Source organism: Papio anubis, chromosome 4, assembly GCF_008728515.1.
Source record: "Papio anubis isolate 15944 chromosome 4, Panubis1.0, whole genome shotgun sequence".
NCBI classification, from domain to species: Eukaryota; Metazoa; Chordata; class Mammalia; order Primates; family Cercopithecidae; genus Papio; species Papio anubis.
Window position 1 is genome coordinate 78,507,887 of NC_044979.1, and position 25,135 is coordinate 78,533,021.

General features: G+C 34.9%; 1 protein-coding gene and 1 long non-coding RNA gene across 3 annotated transcripts in view; one reads left to right on the top strand and one right to left on the bottom strand.

Moving 5' to 3' along the window:
- Window positions 1-3,974, bottom strand: part of LOC110742860 — a 34,327-nt gene extending 30,353 nt beyond the window's left edge. Inside the window, exon 1 of one of the 2 annotated variants that reach the window (XR_004183222.1) lies at window positions 3,889-3,974. This is a non-coding gene — a long non-coding RNA (uncharacterized LOC110742860). Of the gene's footprint in view, window positions 1-3,120; window positions 3,207-3,888 lie in introns of those variants that run through there. The other variant, XR_004183223.1, reaches the window with a different exon arrangement.
- The window catches only part of NXPH1 (neurexophilin 1), a 325,425-nt gene that overhangs the window by 192,596 nt on the left and 107,694 nt on the right, over window positions 1-25,135 (top strand). The gene's annotated exons all lie outside the window — the stretch shown is intronic.

Consider the following 25,135-nt stretch of genomic DNA (forward strand, 5'->3'; position numbering starts at 1 on the left):
TATAGACTGGATTTTAGGTAATATTAATGAATTGCTGTCAATTTTTAGTTGTGATAATGATGTTGTGGTATAGTAAGAAAAAGTTCTTATTTTTAAGAGATATATGCTGAGAAGTCTCATGTGCCTTTTATTGTCAATTTTTTCTGCAAAATATATGTATATGAATATGTGTATTTTTATCTGTATTCTATCTGTATCTATATTTACATGTAAACCTTTTCTATGGCTTTGTATGTATTTATATCTACATTCATACTCAGACCCATACTCATAGTCACCCCATCCCTATCTCTGTATATATAGCTAGATCCAGATATAGATCTAGAAGAAGTATATGTGGCATAATGTTAAAAATTTTTGAATCTAGTTTATGGATGTACAGATGAGCACCATGCTATTCTTCTAATTTTTTGGTGTGTTCAAGATTTTTATAATAATAATTGAGCTAGAGGGAAGAGGGAGAAATAGGTCAGGACTTGGAGCCTAAAGGAGAAGCAGTATGAGTGAAAAGAAGGAGCAGATGTGCAGAGATAATTGGTAGCAGAGGGTGAGTTTTTTAACCCAAAGCATCAGAGGAGCCTCTTAAGCATGAGTTTTGGCATTAAGGCCTTGCTGATTGGCTGTGGTCATGTTTTGAATAAGGGCAGGAATGTCTTTAGAGAAAGTAAGTTTGAGGGAGAGAATGTACTCGTTTTCAGAAGGGTTTAGTTTCCAGCAAATATGAGCTTTCCAATTGAACCTTGTTGGAGGAAGGTTGTCCAGACTGAGAAGATCAGAGCTAGAGATGCCAATTCCATAGTCAGTCACAGCAGACGGCAGTCGAAATCATGAAATTGGATGAAAGTTATGAGTAAAGTAGTGTCCAAAAGGAAAACTGAGAAAAACACTAAGAAATGCCCGTATTTAGGTGGTGGAAAGAAAAAGTGAGGAGAGCAAAGCAGACAGATCATGCCAAACCAGAAAGGAAAAGATAGTGTCATGTGGAGAAGTGGAGGGAGCACACAGCCCATGGTGAACATACTATACATCTTTTTGAATGAATGAATGAATGGAATTGTACAAAAGAGTGAGGGTCATTAAAGTAAAGATAAAGAGAACAGTAAAGACAATTGCAGAGTGAATGAAAGGCATTTGGGATTAGGAGTTGAGAGGTTATTTTAAACTCAGACTAAAGGCTTGGTGGAGGCTGTTGCAATGATTCATTGTGGAAGCAAAAGTCAGCACCAGGAAGTGGGGAAGCTGAGTAGTAGAGGGCTCCTCAGTGCAGTTTGGGGATAGGAAGACCTGGATTCAAGTCATGACTCTTAACTCTATAACTGCCTTTCCCAGGCTTCAGTTGTCAATTTCCCTAAAAAAGTGGGGTAGGCTAAGTGATGTCCAACATTTCTTAAAGCACTCACATTCCACTGGCCCTTTACCTGTTTTAAACCAAATACCGCATGTTCTCACTCATAGGTGGGAATTGAACAAGGAGATCACTTGGACACAGGAAGGGGAACATCACACACTGGGGCCTATTGTGGGGTCGGGGGAGGGGGGAGGAGGGAGGGATAGCATTAGGGGATGTACCTAATGTAAATGATGAGTTAATGGGTGCAGCACACCAACACGGCACATGTATACATATGTAACAAACCTGCACGTTGTGCACGTGTACCCTAGAGCATAAAGTATAATTAAAAAAATACATATTTAGAGAAAACTGTCCCAATGCATATTGCAATGTCATTTTCAACTTCCCATGTGTCACAATTGCTTTGACTATAGAGTACCTATGTAGAAATAGAATTATCTTATTCTCTTTTTGGCAACCTCACTGATTTACAATGAAATTATTGGAATGGTCAATAGTTATATCCATATAGCATTCTGACATAAGCAAAATGTAATTTGACTGAATAGTAAAATAATACTTTAATTTTTTCCAATTTCAAAGGTAATTTTAAAGAGCTGAGGAGATGTTATATTATGTTGCTATGCATTAGCAATTTCTGGTAGGAAGTTAGGGGGAAGATCATCTCAAATTCTGAACATTTCTCTACTCCATTATAAATTTTTCTACATCCTATTAGGTCCAAATATGCAGAAAGGAATTGCGCAGATGATACCATTCTGCTTAAATGACAAACCTGGAATGATGAATGCTTTTCCTGGTCAATTAACCCCTGCCAAAGCTCTCAGTGACTAAAAGAAACACTGTGGAACACGGTCTCAAGTAGACTATAAAATATACAATTAGAGGTCTTCTGAAGAGGATAGTGTTCCATTAGAAATCTACCAGCTCCTTTTAACTCTATGGGTCCCTATTTCTCAGAACATTTACCAGAGGCTTGTGCAGAAACTGGCTCATCACCAGTTTTCTTAACAAAGCTTTCAGATCTTTGTTATCACACAAAGAGATAAAGAGCCTGAAATCCTCCTTATGATTCAGGCATCATCTGTTATCCTAGATCAATGTCAAGCTAAAGATTTTTGGAAAGGATTTTGGCAAAGTGTAATTGTAGATTAACCCTACAGCCTTCCATTAGATAAATGGCATAATGGGAAGTTTTAAACAATGAGTCAGAGGACTGGGCTCTGATCTTGAGATGGCTGATTTTCTCTATGACCTTCAATTAGTTATATAATCTTCTTTTTGTCTGTGAATCAGTTATCTAATCTGTGATATATGGGAATGGCTTTTTTGTTTGTTCATTTAGAACTATAGGAAATACAAGGTGCTATTGTTTCTCATATGTTGGAAAGACCCATTCTTTTTGCATTTCTGCTAAGGGACCTCTTTCTCTTTAAGCATGTAGACTTCACTGGCAAACAAAGGATGTATTTAACCTGATGAGGAAAGTCAATTCTGAAAAAAAAAAAAAAGAACATTTTAATAAAAAAAGTGCTGGTATTGACCTCATATTGAGTGTGATGAAGCATGTTTGCATATACATAATAAATCATTTATCTTTGGTTCTTAGTCTATTGTAAACTGCAACTTTGTTGAACCTCATGGACTATAATTCTGATGTGTCAGTAGGATATACTCATTGTCATGCAGTTTACTTTTTTTTGGCAACATCAAATACTTTCCTTATTCCAGATCTAACTTTCTGCTGAGGGTAACTTGCTACCTACTTTGGATTCCATTGCTTTTTCACTGCCACAAGGGACTCCTTTCCAAGCACTTGAATTTTCTTTTCTTTTTCTTTTTTTTTTCTTTTAAATGACTCCTTACAATGACTGAAAAGAGATAGGATTCATTAGCACACTTTGCCAGTACTTTGTGCTAATATTACACTGAAGTCAGGTCATATGAAATCAAAGTGTTCTTTATTTATTCATTTTACATATTCAACATGTTGCATATGGCCCTTCATGATCTGGTTCTTGATAATGTCTTCTATTTGTAAGGTATATTTCACTCAGATTTTATGCCTTAATAACAGTAAACTAGTAATTTCTCTCATGTGATGTGATGTTTATCACCTGCAAGCCATTATCCATGCTTCTCTTATTCTTGGGACACTTTTCCCCCACACTCTGCCTACTTACCTTCTATTCTTCCTATATACCTCTGCTCAGACTCCCTCTTTACCGGGTTCTTTTTCCTGACATCCTCATTTCTTTAAGCATAAGGACAAAGAGCCTCTCTGGATGTTCTTTTAATACCCTGTGAATACCTCTGAATTTATGCCCCCAACTTGTTTATATTTCTGTTTATGTCTATTATATTCATTAGACAATGATATTCTGCAGATCATTCCAATACCCAGCCGAGTGCTTGGCACACAGTAAATGACTAATACACATTTAAGTGAATTGGCCTACTTGGAAGAAGAAAAAGATTCAGATTAGTGGTGATTTTTATGTATATTTGGTGTCCAGCAACTATTATTTACTTACCTGGGAACTCATGCATGATCCTGGGCAAGGTAACAAGGGAACGCTCATTCGGTAAATGAGGCAGAATAAAAAACTACTTGTTAGTCTAGAAATTAAGGCCATATATAGATAGGCAATTCTATATGGGAGGAGAAAAGAACTCAGGGAAAATTGGTAATGAAATAAGCCTCTTAAATATTCAGTAGATATTCTTCAGTTAATATCTCATATAAAACAAAGAAAAGACTTCCAAGCCTTCAATGTTCTAAGTTGCCATGGCAGCAGCACCATCACTCTTGGCTCTTTGAGTAGTAGGATTGCAGGGGGAGAAAGGCCTGATACTAGTAGGCAGAATGCCAAGGGGCTGGGAGAGGGTACTGAAGCATTTTATTACTGACACTGAAGAAATGATTATAGATCGTGAAGCAGGAGAACCTACCATACCGTGGCAATGAGATTCATTGGTTTCCAGAGAGTTACATTTTGACTTTTAAAAGGAGATTTTTTAAAATGATAGTCAAATTGCACTTCAATGGATTAAAAAAAATAACTGTTTTAAAAGCAGAAGGGTAGAAGGCTGTTAGAGAGTGTATTCAAATCCATGCTTCTTAGCAACCAGACCAGATTTCACCCATAAAAGAAAGCCAGAGGTACAATAAAAAAAAGCCTCTTTGGTTCTCTAGAGAATATAAAGGCATATTAGAGAAAAAGAAGCACTTTGAGATCTGTGGATAAAAGGCACTATATGGGCATAAAGTATATTACAAAAAGAGAAGGACAAGGAAGAAGTGATGTCTAGACTGGGTAGGTTATCTTGGGTATGTATGAGAATAATTGCCAAAGTTAAAATGAGAGATCATGATAACTAGAATCATTAGAGTGTTCAGAAGTTAGTATTATTTTAAAACATAACAGATATATATTTTTTCCTGAATCAAAGCAAAATAAATGTAAAGGGAAAATAGAGAATATGTGGATGACCTAGTAACTACATACTATTTCCTCAAAAGATTTTCACAGTGAAGCGACATGAAAAGGTGCAAATAAAAAACGTCACTAGTATGTTACAGAGTTTGATGTTATCTGTCTTCGAAGTTTCAGTGAAATTCTACACAGTAATTGATTCTTACTGATTCAACCAAGTAGGAAACATTACAGCATTTTATGCATAGATTTTTTTTTTTTTTTTTGGAACAATGTAAGGTTAGAAGTGTCATCACAAACCAACAACAAAGCAAAAACCAAACCAAACCAAAAACCCAAACCCAACAACAAACAAACATTTAAGAGGAAAGTCAGGGACAAGAATTTAGTTTCTGGTGATAGGATAAGGAAAATTACAAGTTAAACTAGAACTCTCATTTTCTCTAAATTAAGCCAGCCCTTTTTGTGTATGTATTAAAAAAAGAACTGTGGGGTATGAAAGAAATGATTCTTTTCATGTACTATAATCAATGCAGAGATTATCTTCAGGAAGATTCAACAATGTTCTTGAGTGGTATACAAAAAGCCTGATGTATTTGAAAGAAAACAAATATAAATGAATGTTTTCTGGATAAATGAAGAAGCAAAGCTTAGAAGTAGAATGTGTAAATTTAGCAGAGATTTGACACGTATGTTTGAACAGACGGTGGTGCAGTTGTTATCTTCTGAGGTTATTTTATGAAAGCTGCATTTTCCCTTGAAGCCAGACCCCATATGGGGTTGGGATGACGAAAGCCTCATGTATCTCACTATCATTAGGCTAATGAGATTGGTCAAGGCCACATGCATTCTAGTTCTTGGCAAAATTTAAGATAAATCTAGTAAACTCTTCTAATAGCTTTGTGCTGTTTTTGGAAAGAAGGAGAAAGATAAATGAATAAAAACAAAATTTCAAGTATAAAAGTTTCCATTTCAGAAGTACTGTTCCATTATTAAAATGATTGATTTTTAAGAGAGATTATTTACCCCAGTTGTTATAAAATTTTATGGTCACAGAAATAATTTAAACCAGGTATTTGTAAAAATCCAATATGTAAACATGAACATTATGAACAATTTGTTTCTTAAGCATTCCTTTTGTACCGAAAACTTTCCAGTTTTTATAGTCAAGAGTTTTGAAAATTATGGTGGATGGACATTGAAAATGGGTTAGTTTAGCTGTGTTCAAAAAAGTTTACTTTTGAACAGAGACCAACTTTTGGAAATTACAGACAATTTGTAATTACTAAGAAAGGTGAGCTGGTAGGAGCCATAATGAATACTTTGTGATAGGAGGCTTATAATGACTTACATGCAGTTGGGGGAGGTATTTCATTTAAGATCTTTGAGCAGGTTTTCATAGCTAGTTAAAAATAATGCAAACTGATTTTAAGTTTGGTGTGTTAAAATAATATTACAAGCTGTTACGTGTATAATTCATCGAAATTACTAAAATTGCTCTTTATATTGGTAGGCAATAACTACATAGTATTGTCTATAAAGTAGAGGCCACTAGGTGAAAAATGTTTTGATTGCTGTCCAAACACTGAAGTTATAATACAGTGCAGAGCAATACCCAATAATAAATGGAAGTACCATCTGCAGTATATTACAAATGAGCCAATTTAAAGCCTTGCATGGGACTTTTTAAACACAGTTGTAGCAGCACAAAGTAAAGTGGGGAGTTTAGAAATTGCCTGGTGCTTTTATCAGCTTAAGCAGCTACTACAGATAATTTAGCTCCTACAACCCTTTGCCTCTGTGAGAATTAGATATTCTTGGCCTGAATAGCTTATATATAGCTTTAAGTTCATATAACCAAATCTCTGGATTTGGTTGTACTATGCTAAAGAGGCCAAGATGGGCAGGTGGGTGAAAATTTTAGTCCCCCACATTTCACCCCTGGGTCTTGGGAAAAAAGCATACCATTAATTTTGTCAGAATAACTTCTGTTGTAAGGCATGCTGATGGTTGTTCAGACGTATCACGTTGACATAATACTATGATAATAGATTCCATCAGAGGGTGACATTATAGTTCTGGGTCCTGTGCCTCATTAAGAGATTCACCTGGAAAGTCTTTCCTACTAAGACATGTTCTAAAATGTAATAATTAAATTATTATTGAATTTAATTCAATCCAATACTAAAAAACTAATTGAAGAATTAAAACTGTACAGTGTTTTAAAATGTCTCACTATTCTCAAGATATTTAATGATACATTTTGTATCCAGGATTGGATGTTATTTCAGGTGCAATGCTTCCTCATGAGAGCTCCCAAGTTGCCATACATTCCCACCAGTGCTCCCCATGCTGACCAAAGGAAAACAATAACAAAGATTTTGAGAAAATAATGCAAACAGAACTATAGACAGCTTGGCATAACATTTATAAAAATGTTCTGCAAGCATATACGTAATAAAATCCATCATTCAACATTCTAAGTTGTCATTTTACATGGAAAAGAAATATGTCCAAAGTAGTTAAAACTACTGAACTTTTATGTCTTGAATTTTTCAGTTCTCTTGTTGCCTATGATACTACTGAGCCAAAGTCAAACTATTGAATATTATGCATAATTCGACTTCACTTGATTGTTTGAAATTACAAATGCAGGTTTTTTTCCCTCCTTTTTAAACTTTTAACCTTTAAGTTCATGGGTACAAGTTCAGGTTTGTTAAATAAACTTTTGTCATGGAGGTTTGTTGTACAGAATATTTCATCACCAGGCATTAAGCTTAGTACCCATCAGTTATTTTTCCTGACCCTCTCCCTCCTTTCACCCTCCACCCTCTGAAAGGCCTCAGTGTGTGTTGTTCCCCTCTATGTGTCCATGTGTTCTCATCATTTAGTTCCAACTTATAAGTGGGAACATGTGGTATTTGTTTTTCTGTTCCTGTGTTAGTTTGCTAAGGACAATGACCTCCAGTGCCATCTATGTCCCTGCAAAGGACATGACTTCATTCTTTTTTTATGGTTGCATAGTATTCTATGGTGTATGTGTACCACATGTGCTTTATCCAGTCTATCACTGATGGGCATTTAGGTTAATTCCATATTTTTGCTATTGTGAATAGTGCTGCAATAAACATACATGTGCATGTGTCTTTATAATAGAGTGAAAATTAACTCAAGATGGATTAAACACTTAAATGTAAAATCCCAAGCTGTAAAAACCCTGGAAGACATCCTAGGCAATACCATTCAGGACATAGGCACAGGGAAAGATTTCATGATGAAGATGCTAAAAGCAATTGCAACAAAAGGGAAAATTGACAAATGGGATCTAATTAAACAAAAGAGCTGCACAGCAAAATAAACTATCAGCAGAGTAAGTAGATGACCTTCAGAATGGGGGAAAATTTTTTGTAAACTATGCATCCAACAAAGGTCTAATATCCAGCATCTATAAGGTTTTTTTTTTCCTTCTAGTATAATTAATAACAGAATTAGCACTTTTCAACTTTTATTTTTGACTGCTTTGTTGATTTGTTTTAATCTTAGTATGTCCACAAAATGACCACTTAAAAGACTTTAACGGTTTTCGGTCACCACAATGTTGATAGCATTTGCAGGTGCTGTGGTCAACATCCAGAGAGCCATGGATTATTGGATATTACAGGTGTCAATCCATTTAATTCTATTGTATTCTTTAATTTCCAACATTCTCTTATTAGAAGCCAGTTATACTTAGAACTGTTGTTATGACACAACACTAAAAACTGTAATTCCAAATCCATGTGTCTTTACTTCAAATGTATTTGATCAAGATGAGTATTACATTTTTGTAATAATAAATGTCCTCAGTTTTCTGGTCTGAAGGAGGACACTGTTATTCGTGTGTAGGTTATAGGGTATTCTTGACTGTGCCTGACATAGCTAAAGCACTGATAAAGATTTAAAGAATCCTGTAAGTTCAACTTTGACACCTTATGTCTGCCATTCAGGGAGCGTCCATCAGATGGCTGTGGCAACTTGAAAATTGCCATATACTTTCTTTTCTCTCCAGGGACTGAGGATTTACTCATAATTAAAATTTTTCTGTCCTCTAATTCATTTCTTTATTTACAATAAATATATTGAATTAAGAAAATCTTATGATGACTAACCAAAGAATTTTATCTTGAAGCAGGATTGAAGATTTAAAACATACTTTAAATTTAAAACTGCTTTTACAGCAGTATTTTTCTATCAATATTTTATATGTTGATTGCAATTTACTTCTATATCAGCATTCTTGATTCCATTACTCACCTGTTTACATTCAAGTAGATGTATAACTTTATGTCTTTGGCTCTTTTTATCTGGTAGCTTCATTTCTGACTACGTCGAGGGTTGCTTGGCAGAGGTGAGTGGGAAATTAGTTACTTTAAGGGTTATCCTTTGATTTTTCTCACTTATATGCTTAGTGGCTAGTCTCATGTATTTCCCAAATGCAGCAGCTGGCACAGTGACTGGAGCATGGAATCTGTTCTTATTGCCTCATGATTCTTCTGAATTAGAAAGCATTCTCCTCAAAGATGGCAGCAGTGTGGCTAACTTTCTCCTTATAAGTTAATATACTGTTGCCTTAACTTACTCTCAAATTTCCTCTCCCATGAGAAGAATTTCCATGGTGTAGAGCTGTAATTGTAAAGTAGGGCTTCTAAGGCCCCTAGAAATATTCTAGTTTGTTGGAAGATTTTGAATATATCTTTCTAGAATTTTATTGAACCACAGTCTACTTAGGTGACATTCTAATAATCAAGTACCTAGTGGTGAAAAGCAAACATGACAAATATATTTTTGGGGCAGTTTCTGTATGTTCTGTGCATTATTACATCACTTTAGCCACAACAGTATGGATGATTCTTTTTCAAATTGTAATTAATTCATGTGTCGAGAATGTGGAAAACTACTTTATGAAATTTTACAGATATTATCAGTGATGCATCCATGTGCTTCTACATGCAACCAAACTCACATAAAATCAATTAATAATGAAGTTAATACAACCATAATGTATCACTAAAATAAGAGTAACAGGCTGGGCATGGTGGTTCACACCTGTAATCCCATCACTTTGGGAGGCCGAGGCAGGTGGATTACGAGGTCAGGAGATGAATACCATCCTGGCCAAAGCGGTGAAACACTGTCTCTACTAAAAATTTAAAAAGTTAGCTGGATGTGGTGGCATGCACCTGTAATCCCAGCTACTCGGCAGGCCGAGGCAGGGGAATCGCTTGAACCCAGGAGGCAGAGGTTGCAGAGATCGTGCCACTGCAGTCCAACCTAGAGACAGAACGAGACTCCATCTCAAAAAAAAAAAAAAAAAAAAAAAGAGTAACAGCAAGTGAAAGCTACTCAAGACATCCTTGTTGATGATTTCACAATAGAGTTTCCTTCTTCAAAATTATGCGGGTGTGAAAGCGTACACACATTGTACTCCAGTGCTGTGTGACAACCGAATTTCTTAGTAGAATACTGAATTTCAGCCAGAGTAAGCTCTAATAATCTAACATTCATTTATAGAATCCAAACTTTAGAAACACTTAACAAACCACTCAATAGGATATTTAGTAACCTTTAACAATTTGCAAAAAGTAATTGCCAATTACCCAGAAGACCTGAAAAAAGAATTTGTAATTTTTATACAGCCCATGGTTCATCAAGTTGAATGTTGTGTTAGCTGACAACAGTGCATGTTTGACAGTCTCTCTTCAATTGAACCCTCTTTTTGTGGATGACAAAACTGAGGTCTGCAGAAGGAAGGTTCTTGTCAGTTGTAGTAAAGTTAAATAGTTTTCAATTTTTGTGTGAAGTGTTTGCTTAAGAATTTGAAATCTAGGTTATATGCTGGGTCAGTTTCCTTATTTATTAAAACACCTTTGCTTAAGAGCATCTGTAAATAGAGGTTTCTTCCCATCATGAGGTCATTTATTCCATTACAGGGTAATTCTGACTGTGTGAAAGTTGAGTCTGATGTGAGGCTGAAATCAAATCTGTCTCAGGGTAATTTCTATTTATTTTTTCATTTCCTGGTGATGTAGTTTAGTTGTGTCCCCACTCAAATCTCATCTTGAATTGTAGCTCCCATAATCCCCACGTATCATAGGAGAGACCCGGTGGTAGGTAATTGAATCATGGGGGCTGGTTTTCCCGTGCTGTTCTCATGATAGCGAATATCTCATGAGATTTGATGGTTTTGTAAAGGGCAGTTCCCCTGCACATGCTCTCTTGCCTGCAGCCATGTAAGAGGTGCCTTTGCTCCTCCTTCACCTTCCACCATGATTGTAAGGCCTCCCCAGGCATGTGGAACTGTGAGTCCATTAAACCTCTTTTACTTTGGAAATTACCTAGTCTTGGGTATTTCTTCAAAGCAGTATGAAAATGGACTAATACACCTGGATAATGATAAGGTTTGTTTTGTTTTGCTATCATACTCATCTGAGTGTTTCAGGCCTATGATATGGCCAGATTTGCATTAACTTACAAAGCAATAGGTATACAATTCCTTGGAGTGAGCTCTTTCTTCTGCAGTTATCTGCATGATAGAGATTGTCCAGAAGAGTTTCTTTTTTTTTCAAAGAGCAGCCTCACTTCACCATATGATTTGCTTTGAGATGGAAATGGCCCAGGAAGTGATAGGGCTTATATCTATCTTCTTACTTAATAGGAAAGCATGCAGACATAAAGAGCTCCTCTCTGCCCCAAATCTCTGATAATTTCCCCAAGAATAAGCATTGAGAACTCCAGAATTCAGATGTTTCAACTCCTTCATGAGGCACTTTTAAAGTGCTTGAATAATAATTTCTGTATAACTTTCTACTGTGAGTAGAAATGACTCTTTTGCTTCTCATCATTGACATTTTACTGGAAGTGCAAACAATATCTGATGATGTAGCTACAATACTGGAAGTTTTGAACAATAGCTATCTCTAATCACATTTGTCAAAAGTAGACTAGAGGTCTTACCTGTCTGAAGTTGTCAACCCATAGGCCATTTTTCTAGAGGCAACCTAAAGTGCTGAATAAGATTTGCAAGTGGAAAAAAATGCTATGTCACCGAGGTAGAGGTAAGCTTGGAGCTCAAGTACTGTGCATAATTCTTCAAAGGTTATGGGAATGACAGCTATTAGCAGGCTGAAGGCACAATTCTTGAAGAACTAGCATACAGCAGTCTTTGTTGCCTTTTGCCCTAAAATCTCACATCATATTCTATTTGGTTAGACAGCTATTGAACTCAAAAGAACTTCAGAGTTTCTTTCAAGTTTCTTTTCCTACCTTTCTCTTTTTAGTAATATAAATGCATTCAATCTCTTGGGCACCCTTTGAATTATTCTATTAAATTCTGCAAGATCTTAATGATTGGTTTCTGGTATTTCCTCCATTATCAAGACCACTGCTAAATCTTAAGGGCAACGTTATGGACATAGAAAAAAGAAAGTAAAGATACATCAAGATGGATATGTTAGATGGAGAACCATCACTCAGTTACCTGCCAGAATGCTGGAGAGTGACTGTGATGACACTGGGTCTAAAAGGATTTGAAATATTTAAAAAGAAATGTAATAACAAATCAACCACCTATAGAAATCATATTTTATTCTACTGAATTGTTTTTTGGAAGCATTTAAGTCTTTAACCAACGGAAAGATAAAACAGCTTTTTTTTTTGACAATTAAAAAAGTTTGGTCCAACTGAATTTAAAATATATACACTTGAATAGTTTGCTCATTTGTTTCAGCTAACTGGTAGGGTTTTAAAATGTGTATTAAGTTTACCTCCTATTTATAGAAAAAAAGTGCTGTTCTTTGAGAGAGAGAAAGAATCCAGGAAATATGATGCTTAAAGGTAATGTCTCTCACTACACCCACTGAAGGTCGCTTTATCTATCCAAGGGTAAAGCTTTTCTTTCTCTCCTTTATTTTTTATTGAAGTTGGACTGCAGCCTGCATAGACTTTCTTTTTCCTTTAAAGATATCGTTTTCCACCTAATTGTGCCCAGCTTCATTTATACCCTGAAAAGGATTGTGTTTGTGCTTACAGACTCAGGAGACTCTTTCACTCAATAGCCAAACTCCAGCAACAGCCCTCTGGGATATTTGAGTAAATGTAAGTGAAAGCTCCCTGTGTTTGTCTCTGTGTTCCTTTTAAACAAAAGTTTAACTCAGGACACCGTGAACATATTTAAAGAAATTTATCTGCAGAACTGTCTTCCAGATAAGATCTGAAAAATACATTTTGGCCTGCAAAAGTGTTCATCAGTCAGCAGAATTTCCAGTAATGCCTCTTGTATTTTCAAGTCACTTTCTCCCCATATTAATAGGTAAAAGAACTAGAAGCACATATCTACAGCCCATAATGATATGCCTTTAAAACTTTCCATGAGAACTTAGCAAAGGATTAAAAAGGAAAGGGCAAACCAAGGATAGCAAATTGATTCCAATTCCAATGGAATGCCAATTCCAATCATTTAGTGAGTATGGCATCACATGCAAGCTAAGAGGGTTGATGAGGATGTATCTGCCCTCAGTAGGAAAGCATGCTGTGATTGATTTGATTTTGCCATGGGCATGGGAAGGCAAATGATGGCATATGTTATACACGTGTTCCACCTCTGGCTTAATCTTCAACGTCAGGTTTTATAGGCCTACAAATTACCTGTTTGGGTTTCTGAGCTACATCATTCATACTCTGTTAATTTGGGATTCTTATTTCCAACTGAATATGAAGATTCATATTGGATTTCTTTAATTAGTGAAATGCTCAAATCTGAGCAACAATTGAAGGTTCAGTAATAGGCCAGCTTTGCTTGTTTGGTCTTCCAGTTCTAGATCTAGGGGCATTGCTTTGATATTTGTGACCATAACCTACTTTAAGCAGCTTAGCTTCATCTTGAGAGCCCTGTGCATGGTACAACAATCCTTTTGTGTACGACTTTGTTCTTTTTCTTCCTGGGAGCAGAGTCATGGCACTGCCTATAGACATGTGATCAGGTTTTACACTTAAATCAAGAAAATAGCAGGACCTTTGTCTTTTGTACAACTGTAAACATTTGAATGTCCCTTACACTTCGTATTTCTCATCTTGCTCACTGCTGGGACTGACTTTTCCTTTTTTTTTGGAGAGAGGGCCTGGCTCTGTTAACCAGACTGCAATTCAGTAGTGCAATCACAGCTCACTGTAGCCTCGACCTCCTGGGCACAAGTGATTCTCCTACACCAGCCTCTTGAGTAGCTGGGACCACAGGCTCATGCCACCATGCCTGACTAATTTAAAAAAGCATTTTTTAGAGATGGGGTTTCAGTATGTTGCCCAGGCTGGTCTTGAATTCCTGGGCTTAAGTAAGTCACTCCGTCAGCCTCCCAAAGTGCAGGGGATTACAGGTGTCAGCCACTGTACCTGGTCAAGGGACTGACTCTTATTTCCTGTTCTGGTCAGTGAGGCTGGGCTGTCCCTGATTAACCTGCTTTTACACAATCTAACTGGCCACATTAACAGCTCCTTTTTATTTTTAGATGTTGTGTTTAGATTTTTGTTTAGATTCAGAAATAAATTTTAGGCTTTGAGTTACTTTGGCCTTTATTAATTTGTGCAATGAACTCACAATACAATACATGCTCTTCAGCTTCATTGAATTTGTTGTTTACACAGAGATTGATATTTTTCTTACATAGGTGGTTTAAGTCAGAAAATAAGTAAGTTATTCAACTGGATAAATATATTAATAAGAGGGACTCTGGTGATATGATATAAAGCAAATCAAATAAATTTATTTTAAATGTGCTCCTGGTTTTTAAAAACATGCACTGAATAAGCTGACCCCATACCTGGAATAGGAATCCCAGTCTAGACTATCAAATTAAATAAAACAAACTCCTCCAAAAATAAAAAGTCAGCTAAAGAAAATTGGAGAATTGAATATAAAAATGGATGCGGTGCAGGTGGTCATTACTTTGAAAAGAAAAAACTCCAGCTTGTAGCGACAGAGATGAAGAACCTGGAGAGGAGAATGCTGATCTACTAAAGCAGATGGTCCAAACAAACACGAGCTAGGAAAACAAAGCAGAAAGTCTGGGAGAAGAGCCAACATCTGCAATGGACTAATAAAAGCGAACAAACACCTCGGCAACCACATCCGACAGCTAGGAACCCAAATTGGCATTGCTCAGCTCATTGTCTTGGGCATATCAGAAAAAGCAGAGGGACCACCAGCCTGTAGATGCTCCCATTCACTGCGGGCCAACAACCACTGGGGAGAATTAGAATGTCCTGGTGCCAGGAAACCTCTTGAAGTTTGCATATTACCACTGCTAGTGCTATTCTCATTCAAATATACCAGTAAGCTAAGAAATTGTGTAAGATACTATATTAAAAAGTTGTAATCCACAGTAGAAAGCTTTAAAGAAAGAGAATGGGGAGAACGAAGGAATGCCTTATTTAAGGATTGATTGTTGTATCATATTTTTCATAAGTAGTTGTGTTTTTAGTTAGATAACAAACACTTAGAGGGGCTCTTAAGAGGGAGAGAGAAGAGCAAGGAATTCAAAAATTCTTTTCTCCGTGCAGTGCTGTGCATGTTAATTTAGTGAATGATTATTGTATTTAATGTTTCAATAGTATGATTTTAACAATGGATCCTATAGTTAATGCTGTATAATAATTTGTAATATAACCCATCTTGGCTGCATTACGTTTTACCCACTGCATTGTTGTGCACTTTACTGTTCGTATTTTACAATCACAATATAGTGATTAGGATCTTTGGGGACAGCTAGACCTTGGCTTGAATTACCCACTTAACTTACTCTTTGACCATTGCTAAGTTTAAGTTCCTTGACCTCTCCAACCCTCAGTTTCCTCATCTCCAAGCTGAGGATAATAACATTTACTGTATAAATATATTGAAACTAGGAAATGAAATGTATAGAAAGTGCTTAGTATAGTTTCTGGCATAAGGCAAGCAGTCAATCACTCGTAGCTATTAACTTGTTTTTCTGTCAGTGTTACATACAAATATAATTGATAACAGAATTATGAAAAATTCATATAAACTAATAAGAAATTGGCAGGTGCTGTAAGCTCTAATAACCAACTAATAATAGAATTAATATTTTGAGACTTCTGACCATCCTAATACCACATTATCAAACTTCAGATATGTCAGGAACTATTTTAATTTAGAAAAAAATATAGTCTGATATCTGCCTCTACATAGGCAAATGGAGATATAAGGAATTCTCCAGAGAATGTATAGTCAAATAGATTTTCACATCTTGATTCCAGGCACTATAAACAAAAGGCATGAACATTTACTTTAGATAGATACAGCCATATTGTGCTCTAAAAGAGTACCTATTTACATGGCTACTATCAGTGTAAAAGAAAAAAAAAAGACTGTTTCTCTATATACTTTTAAATTTTTGACAATTTGTTGGCTGAAAAGTTGTATCTTGTTATTTTCATTGACATTTTCTTAATCGTTAGTGAGGCTGAGCATCTTATTTATAAGTTATTGGCTATTTACCTAGTGATATGGTTTGGCAGTGTCCCCCACCCAAATTTCAACTTGAGTTGTATCTCCCAGAATTCCCATGTATTGTGGGAGGGACCCATGGGGAGGTATTTGAATCATGGGGGCCGGTCTTTCCCATGCTATTCTCATGATTGCGAATAAGTCTCATGAGATCTAATGGGTTTATCAAGGGTTTCTGCTTTCACTTCTTCCTCATTTTTCTTTCGCCCCTGCCGTGTAAGAAGTGCCTTTCGCCTCCCACCATGATTCTGAGGCCTCCCCAGTCATGTGAAACTGTAAGTCCAATTAAACCTCCTTTTGTTCCCAGTTTCAGGTATGTCTTTATCAGCAGCATGAAAATGAACTAATATACCTAGCTTCCATGAATTGATTGATCTTATAGTTTGACAACTTTTCTACTCAATTATTTGTGTTTTTCTTATTGATTTATAGAAACTCTCTACAGATTTTAATTTATAATGTATATTGCAAATCCGTTTTCCCATCCACTACTTGCCTTTTAACATTTGGTTGTTTTACTCCATAGGAATTATTACTATTTATGTCAGTGTACATCTTGTTCTGCAAGGCCTTTGGGCTTCATATCTAAGAAGATTTTAAATTCAAAGAGAAATCTGTATTTTAAATGCTTCTAAAGTTTTAAAAAATGTTTAGTGATTTATACAAAATTGATTTTTAAAATATATGGGATGGAAATCAAAATTAATTCCATTAATGTTTTCTCTGTAAGAATATTCAAGGTCCTCATGTAAGTTTTGAGCACTCCATTTTTTTTTCACCACTGATTTGAATATTATATTTATTAAGTATTAAATATATGTATAGTTTTAAATTCATTTTGCTTGCTTTCTTTGATCTATTTATACATTTCTGTATTCTTATACTTCTTTACTTATCTTTAAATAAATAACATAATCTTAAAATGAATTGGCTTTATGGTGTATTTTAATATATAGAAAATGCTCACTCATTATTTTTTATGTGATAGTCTCATAATTCTTATTCTTTTAGATAAAATTTAATATTAGCTTAAGAATTTCTATCAAAAATCCTGGCTGGGCATGGTGGCTCACACCTGTAATGTTAGTACTTTGGGAGATGAAGGCTGGAGGATTGCTATGAATCCAGGAGTTTGAGACTAGCCTGGACAACATAGGGAGACTTCATGTCTACAAAACATAAAAATATTAGCCAGGGTGGTGGCGAGCCTGTAATCCCAGTGATTCAGGGGGCTGAGGCTCTTGGATCTCTTGAGCCTGGGAGTTCAAGGCTGCAGTGAGCTGTCACCACACCACTGCACTCCAGCCAGACCAACAAAGCAACACTCTGTCTCTAATATAAATAAATAAAATTAAATAAAAATTTAAAAAGTGTTATTTATATTAGGCTGAAGTTTCAATTAACTAAAAGTTTGTGAAGCTTTAGCATTTTAATTGCACGGAGTCTTCCATGTAAGAACAAAGTTTTCTTGTCTTTAAAAATATTTAGTTAAGTTTTATCATACTCTTGATACTGATCTTTAACCCTTTCAATAGCATTTATTCCTAAGTATTTTATAATTTTTAAGAATGGGGACTTTTTATTGTTATTTTTAATTTTAAGTTATCATCCCAACCAAGTATTTGTTCATTAATTTTCAAAGTAATACCTATGCACAGTTTAATATTAAATAATAGAAAAGAGTTCTCCTAGGATCGAAAACCCTGGTGTGCGGGAACAAGCTTGTGTGGATCTTTTCCCAGCTCTGTGTTCAGGGATGACAAATCGTTATCTTTAAATTGGCCATGGTGGGAGTATTTCTACCACAGAAATTGGCAGGTGCTGTAAATCTGAACTTCTTCTTTTTTTTTCCTGGAGAGCAAATTTTAAACATTTATCAGCCTAACACTGTAACAACACTACTCCACTCCAATTCCCACCCCCAGAGACAACAATTTTCAACATTTTTAGCAGTCTCTTCAGCTACGTGTATCTGTTTCTAAATATGCTTTGTCAGTTTCCTTTTTCTTTTTTAAAAATTTCATTAGCCATTGCTTATGGTATTTACTTCCCACCTTGAGTGATGAGAATTTAACTCTCGTACACTGTCCTTCTCCTTTCCACCCCTCCTCTTCCTATAATAGTTACATCTCATTTTATTCAGGCACACTATTTTGATTATGTCCATATTTTTCATGAGTTATATACTATAATTTAGTTTTCATTCTTATACAACCTTTTTGTCCTTATTTGAGTTAATAATTGCCTAATTTTTCTTAGCTTAGTTTTCTATGAATATATCACTAATTATCCCCTTCACTCAATGAATGTGTGAAACTCCTACAATAAAATCAAATGCCAGGCAGTTTACCTATAAGCTTCATTTCTTACCCTTTGGAGACATTCCTGGAGCCCTGCACCTTCCTGTTTCATTCTGCTCTCGATGTTACTATGCAAGTGTCCTTCTTGGGCTTTCCTTCACCGTCATTCTGGGAATTCCTTTTACTTCTGTTCACTGGAGTTTATTTTCCTGGGCTATTTCTTCTTCTTTTTTTTTTTTTTAAATCTTTTTTATTATACTTTCAGTTCTAGGGTACATGTGCACAACATGCAGGTTTGTTACATATGTATACTTGTGCCATGTTGGTGTGCTGTACCTATCAACTCATCAGCACCCATCATCTCGTCATTTACATCAGGTATAACTCCCAATGTCATGCCTCCCCCCTCCTCCCTCCCCATATTAGGACCTGGTGTGTGATGTTCCCCTTCCAGAGTCCAAGCAACCTCATTGTTCAATTCCCACCTATGGGTGAGAACATGCGGTATTTGGTTTTCTGTTCTTGCGATAGTTTGCTGAAAATGATGGTTTCCAGCTGCATCCATGTCCCTACAAAGGACACAAACTCATCCTTTTTTATGGCTGCATAGTATTCCATGGTGTATATGTGACACATTTTCTTAATCCAGTCTGTCACTGATGGACATTTGGGTTGATTCCAAGTCTTTGCTATTGTGAATAGTGCCGCAATAAACATACATGTGCATGTGTCTTTATAGCAGCATGATTTATAATCCTTTGGGTATATACCCAGTAATGGGATGACTGGGTCATATGGTATTTCTAGTTCTAGATCCTTGAGGAATCGCCATACTGTTTTCTACAATGGTTGAACCAGTTTACAATCCCACCAACAGTGTAAAAGTGTTCCTATTTCTCCACATCCTCTCCAGCACCTGTTGTTTCCTGACTTTTTAATGATTGCCATTCTAACTGGTGTGAGATGGTATCTCATTGTCCTGGGCTATTTCTATATTTTGAACCACCCAATCAGCTTCCTTAAAAAGAGTGGTTTGAAGATCCTTTTACTGGTACTTTGCAGGACTGAAAGTATCCTTATTCTTGCATGATACTTGGTTGATAGTTAAACTGAGTATAACGTTCAAATTGGAAATCATTTTTCTCTAGCGATTTTACAGCCATTGCTCTATTGTCTTACAGATTTCAGTGTTGCTGTCAAAAGGTCTGATGCCATTCTCATTTCAAATATTTTGTATGTGGCCTCTTTTGTTCTGTCTGAAAGCTTTTAAGACTTTTTCTTTTTAAATCACAGGTATTCTTAATTCAAATGATATCCCTTAGATGGGCATATTTTCCTTCATTTGGCAGAATTTTTTGAGGATGAGGGTGCTTAAGCAGTTCCCTCTGAGATTAATTTTTAAAATTGGTTACCAAAAATGTGTAAAAAAATACTTTATCTTTTTAATGCTGCCTTTTTGTTTGACCATCTGACTGGATTTTGTTATTCTAACATTCTAATTTTTTTTGGTTGATTTTCTTGGATATTTTACATGAATATCATCCATAAATAATGACTTTTTATCTATTTGTCCATATTTTCATATTCCTTATTTTTCTTGTCTTATTTAGTTGTCCAAGACATCTAGGTCAGTGGAGAATAGTAACTGCAAACAGCAGATATTCTTTCACTTTCACTGACTTTAATGGGAAAGTTCTTAATGTTTTACTATGGATGTCTGGGCATATACTTCTTCTTTCTCTTTTTTGAATAGGAGTCTTGCTCTGTTGCCCAGGCTGGAGCACAGTGGCCCAATTTCGGCTCACCACAACCTCCGTCTCCCGGGTTCAAGTGATTCTCCTGCTTCAGGCTCCCAAGTAGCTAGAATTACAGGTGCACACTACTGTGCCCAGCTAATTTTTGTATTTTTAGTTGAGATGGGGTTCCACTATGTTGGCCAGGCTGGTCTCGAACCCTGACCTCATGATCCACCTGCCTCAGCCTCCCAAAGTGCTGGGATTATAGGTGTGAGCTACCACGCCTGGCCAGGCATATACTTTTATAAGCAAAGGACACTTCATTTCATTCCCAGCTTTATATGATTAGTATGATAAATAGCTTATACATTTTAGCCATTTTATTTTGACATTAATTTTTAATAATATATGTATATGTACATATATTATTAAATGTATATTCTTAAATTATTATTAAAGGTATATTCTTATACCTTATATTATTAAAGGTATATTCTTATACCTGTGTAATTTTGCATTCTTCGGAAAGTTGATTTGAGGCTATGACGAATTGTTTTGTTAAGAAACTGCTGAATTGTTGCTAATATTTTATTGGGAATTTTACATGAATATTCTCAAAATAGATATTCTAAAGTTACCTTTTTAGAGCTTTTCTTCTGTTTTGACATCCCGTTATGTTAGCCTTTATAAATGTTCTGACTAGTGTTTTGTTAATATGACAATTTGACTGATTTATTTAAATCTCACTTGTTTGAATATATTGAGATTTTTAAATTAACTTAATATATGTTAAGGTTTTATAATTATTGCAAAGCACATTTGAAAGAATGTATAATATGTACAAGATTTCTCTATATATCTACTTATTGTAAGCTTACTAATTATTGTTATTTAACTGAACTAAACTTTTTACTTTTAGGTTCTTTATTACTTTATTGCTTTTGCATAGAGGTTTGTTAGAGTACCCTTCTACAATTATAATTTTTGACAATACCTTCTTTCATATATAAATTTTAACTTTAAATTCCATGTTACTTGGTGTATAAAATTTAAAACTATGTGGATTTGGCCTTCTATCAATCTAAATATTCGTATTGTTTCATTTCATACTTTTGTTCTTATTTTAGTATTAAACTTTTTCTAATAATAATACTGCAGTGTGTGCTCATAGAGGGCTTTCTTTGGGGTTCATGGACAACATCGGGCTGAAAATCTTTGCTCTTGGAGTAGAGAAATGTAGTGTGTTTCACAGCTGGGCCTTACACACTTACATACTACATAGTTATCTCCCTGCCTTTTGAGGAGGTTTGCTTTGCTTTTCTTTCTGGCCTGGATATCTAGGCTAAAAGCCCTCTCACGGAAGAGCCTTCTTTCTTTGGAAAGTAATTCTTAAGACTTTAACCTGGGAAGCAAATGTCAGTGTTTCTAGCTGTTTTGGTTTGTGTCTGGGAGAAAGAGGGCCAATACTGACACAGCAGTTGCTGTTTGACTGATGGTGTTTTAATTAATTGTACCCATGAATTCCTGCTGTTTGAATTTGCTGACTCTGAGCTTGGAGTTTCTCCGGAGTTCCTTTGGGAAGAAAGGTTCTCACCTTGGCAATGGCTTTCTCTCAGGCCTACTTTCGGTTGAAGTTTTTTCACTATAGTTTCTGTCAGTTTGATCCTCTCTTTATTCTCCTGTCTAGAAATCCTTCTGTATTTCTGGTTTGCTGATGGCATTTTTTCTTCTTGATGACTGCAGTTATTGTTGAATTCTTGTTTTAGACTATTTTTTTTTCTGCCATATTGGGATTTAAGAAAGAACATTGTGCTCAGCCTGCTGTCTCAAATTGATAGTGTCATGTTTTTAACAGACTAGAACTTTTTTTGTGAATATGAAATATCTAATATCTAAATATAAAAAATATTATAACAATGCTGCCCAGATTAAGAATTAATGACCATTGGATCCTATTGTGTATTACAGCCCAGCACATCTTCCTCCTCTCCAAGTGGTAACCACTGTCTTAAATTTTGTGCATATCATTCCTTTGCTTTCAGTAATAATTTTACTATATATGTTTATCTCTCTAAACAGTATATGGTTTAGTTTTACATATTTTGTACTTCATATAAATAGAATGTCTTCTTTGGCAGCTTACCTTTTTGCTTAGCATATTATTTGTGGGATTCATCCCTGTTGATAAATGCAGTTCTAATTTATTTGTCACTTTTGCAGATGTACAGTGTTCCACTGAATAAAAATAGTGCTCATTCTCTTGTTGGTAAACATCTGAGTGGTTCTAAATCCTTTTTATTGGAAACAATACTACTATGATTCTTTTACTTCTCTCCTAATGCACATGAAGAATTCTTATGGTTTATATAAATAGGGTTAGAATGGTTGAGTCATGAACTATATATACATCTTTAATTTTATTAGATAACTTACCTTTTCCCAAAAGCTGTACCCATTACATTCCCACAAATTCTATGTAAAAGTTTTCAAGCCTCCACTCCCTCAGTGATATTTTCAAAGCTTTAAAATGTCTGCAACTATATTATATGGAAGGTTGTGTTTCATTGGGCTTTTGATTTACAGTTAATTGATTCCTATGATTCTGAACATCCTTTCATGTGTTTATGGTATTCAAACTCCCTCCGTGATATGCTCCTTTATATTATTTGCACATTTTATTGGCATCTTTTTCTTTTAAATTTACTTTTAGGACTTTATTAAAATAAGTTTTAGATATCAACTCTTTTTTGATTTTATCTAATGAACATCACATGTATTATAAATGTATTATCTCTTTTTCTTTTAATGTTTTCATCATGGTTTGTGCTTTTTGTGTGTTTCAATGGAAATATTTTTGTATCTTGGTCTTAAAGTTATTCTATACATTTTAATGTTTTGTTTCTTATATTCAAGTGTTTGATCCATACGGAATTGAGTTTTGTAGTACATTATGATGTAGTAACATAATTGTATGTTTTTATTTCATTTGAAATTCCTAACACCATTATTTCTCCCCTGACAAGCAATTCCACTTACTATATATTAAGTTTGCATATATTTATAGGTCCAATTCTTTGTTTCATTTGTCTCTGTCATCTTTTTGCCAATTCCATGGGTGTTAATTGTATTTTTATAATAGGTACTAATGTCCATGAAGTATTTTTTTCCTTTGTACACATTTTAGTAACACCTTGTCAAGTCCTCTTATGACCCTGTAGATATTATGATTTTGCTATTAATTGAATTAATGAATTTTGAAAAGTTGACATCTTTTATATATTATTATCCTATCCATTAATGTGGCCCACTCTTCAACTTTTAAATGGTCTTAAAATACGTCTTTCAGCAAAGATTTTACCTTTTTCTATGACAACCCTGTACCATTTTTCTTAGATGTAATACTGGGTATAATTAGTTATTTTATTTTTTATTGTAAATGAACTTATTAGAGATACATTTTAAAACTCTTCATGAGTGGTAAATACAAGTGCAATGGATTTTTGTACATTTATCTCATATCCAGCAATCTTTTAAACTCTATTATTCTTATAATTTGTATATTATTTAATGCTTTATCTGTTTTTATTTTTTTAGTTGTGCCTCTACAACTTATATTTTATATATAACAAAATTCTATTACATGATATGACAAATTTTAATCCTCAATTACTAGAAATTCAGGAGGTTTCTAAGAACATTAATTTATTAAACACAATTTTTGAGCACCTACTATGTGCCAGCTCATATTTGAGGCACTGGAATTTAGCAATAAACAAGACAGGTACGTTTCTGCTCATATGGAGCTTATTTCTGGAAAGTAGCTTCGAATTAATCTCTATTTTCTTTAACCAAGGTATTTTTCCGCATTATCACACACATATCTTAGGTTGTTGTCCAGAGGTGATGATTTATATCCTTCTTAAGGGAAAAAACATATCTTGGATGTATCTCCCCATCCTTTTCTTCCACCAACTATGAGTAACCATTCATGGTTAAAATATTTAATTCTCCTTTTTATGTAGGTTATGAATTTTTAAGGACAAGTACAATAATCTTTAAGAGACTTCTTTCTACTTTGATTTTTTTTGTATATTTTGTTGACACACAGAAAAATATAGGGCCATTGATCCTTCCACCTCCATCCTATTTTCTGCTTCCTTTTGTTAATTTCCAAAAGCATTTAAAATTCCTTTTGTCTCTTTTTAAGTTTTCACAAATCTATAAAGAACTTTTTCACTTTCTGAAGCACTTTTCACTTTCTCTGCTTTTTTTTTTTTTCTTTCAAGACTTTGATGGTACAGAAAAATGAGTGCTCTTGTAAAACTAAAAGTGTAGCTGGAATATTTGTATTTATTGACTAAAGAATCATATTTTACTATCATTCTTTTTAAAAATAAATGTTCCTAAATAAACACATTTTAGTATATATGAGTTACAGCACAGTTTCATCTAAGCCTCATAGGCTGCGTATATTTTAGTAGTTTTGGTGGTGGAGTTTTGACAGCCACTTTTTACTCTCATGTTGTCCTGTGTGGCATTGCTCCATATTCTTAACTGTAAAAGCTGAGGTGATTTCTATAGTGCTCGTAAGCTCTGGACAGAGAAGCATTGCACTAACTACTGTAAAAATAGTTCTTAAGACTCTGGTACAAATGACTTTAAACCCTTTTGTATATATATATAATCATCCAATCTTCTGGCTTCTGGTTCTGGTTTCCCATAAAGATGTTATACTGCCTTTTTCAATCATA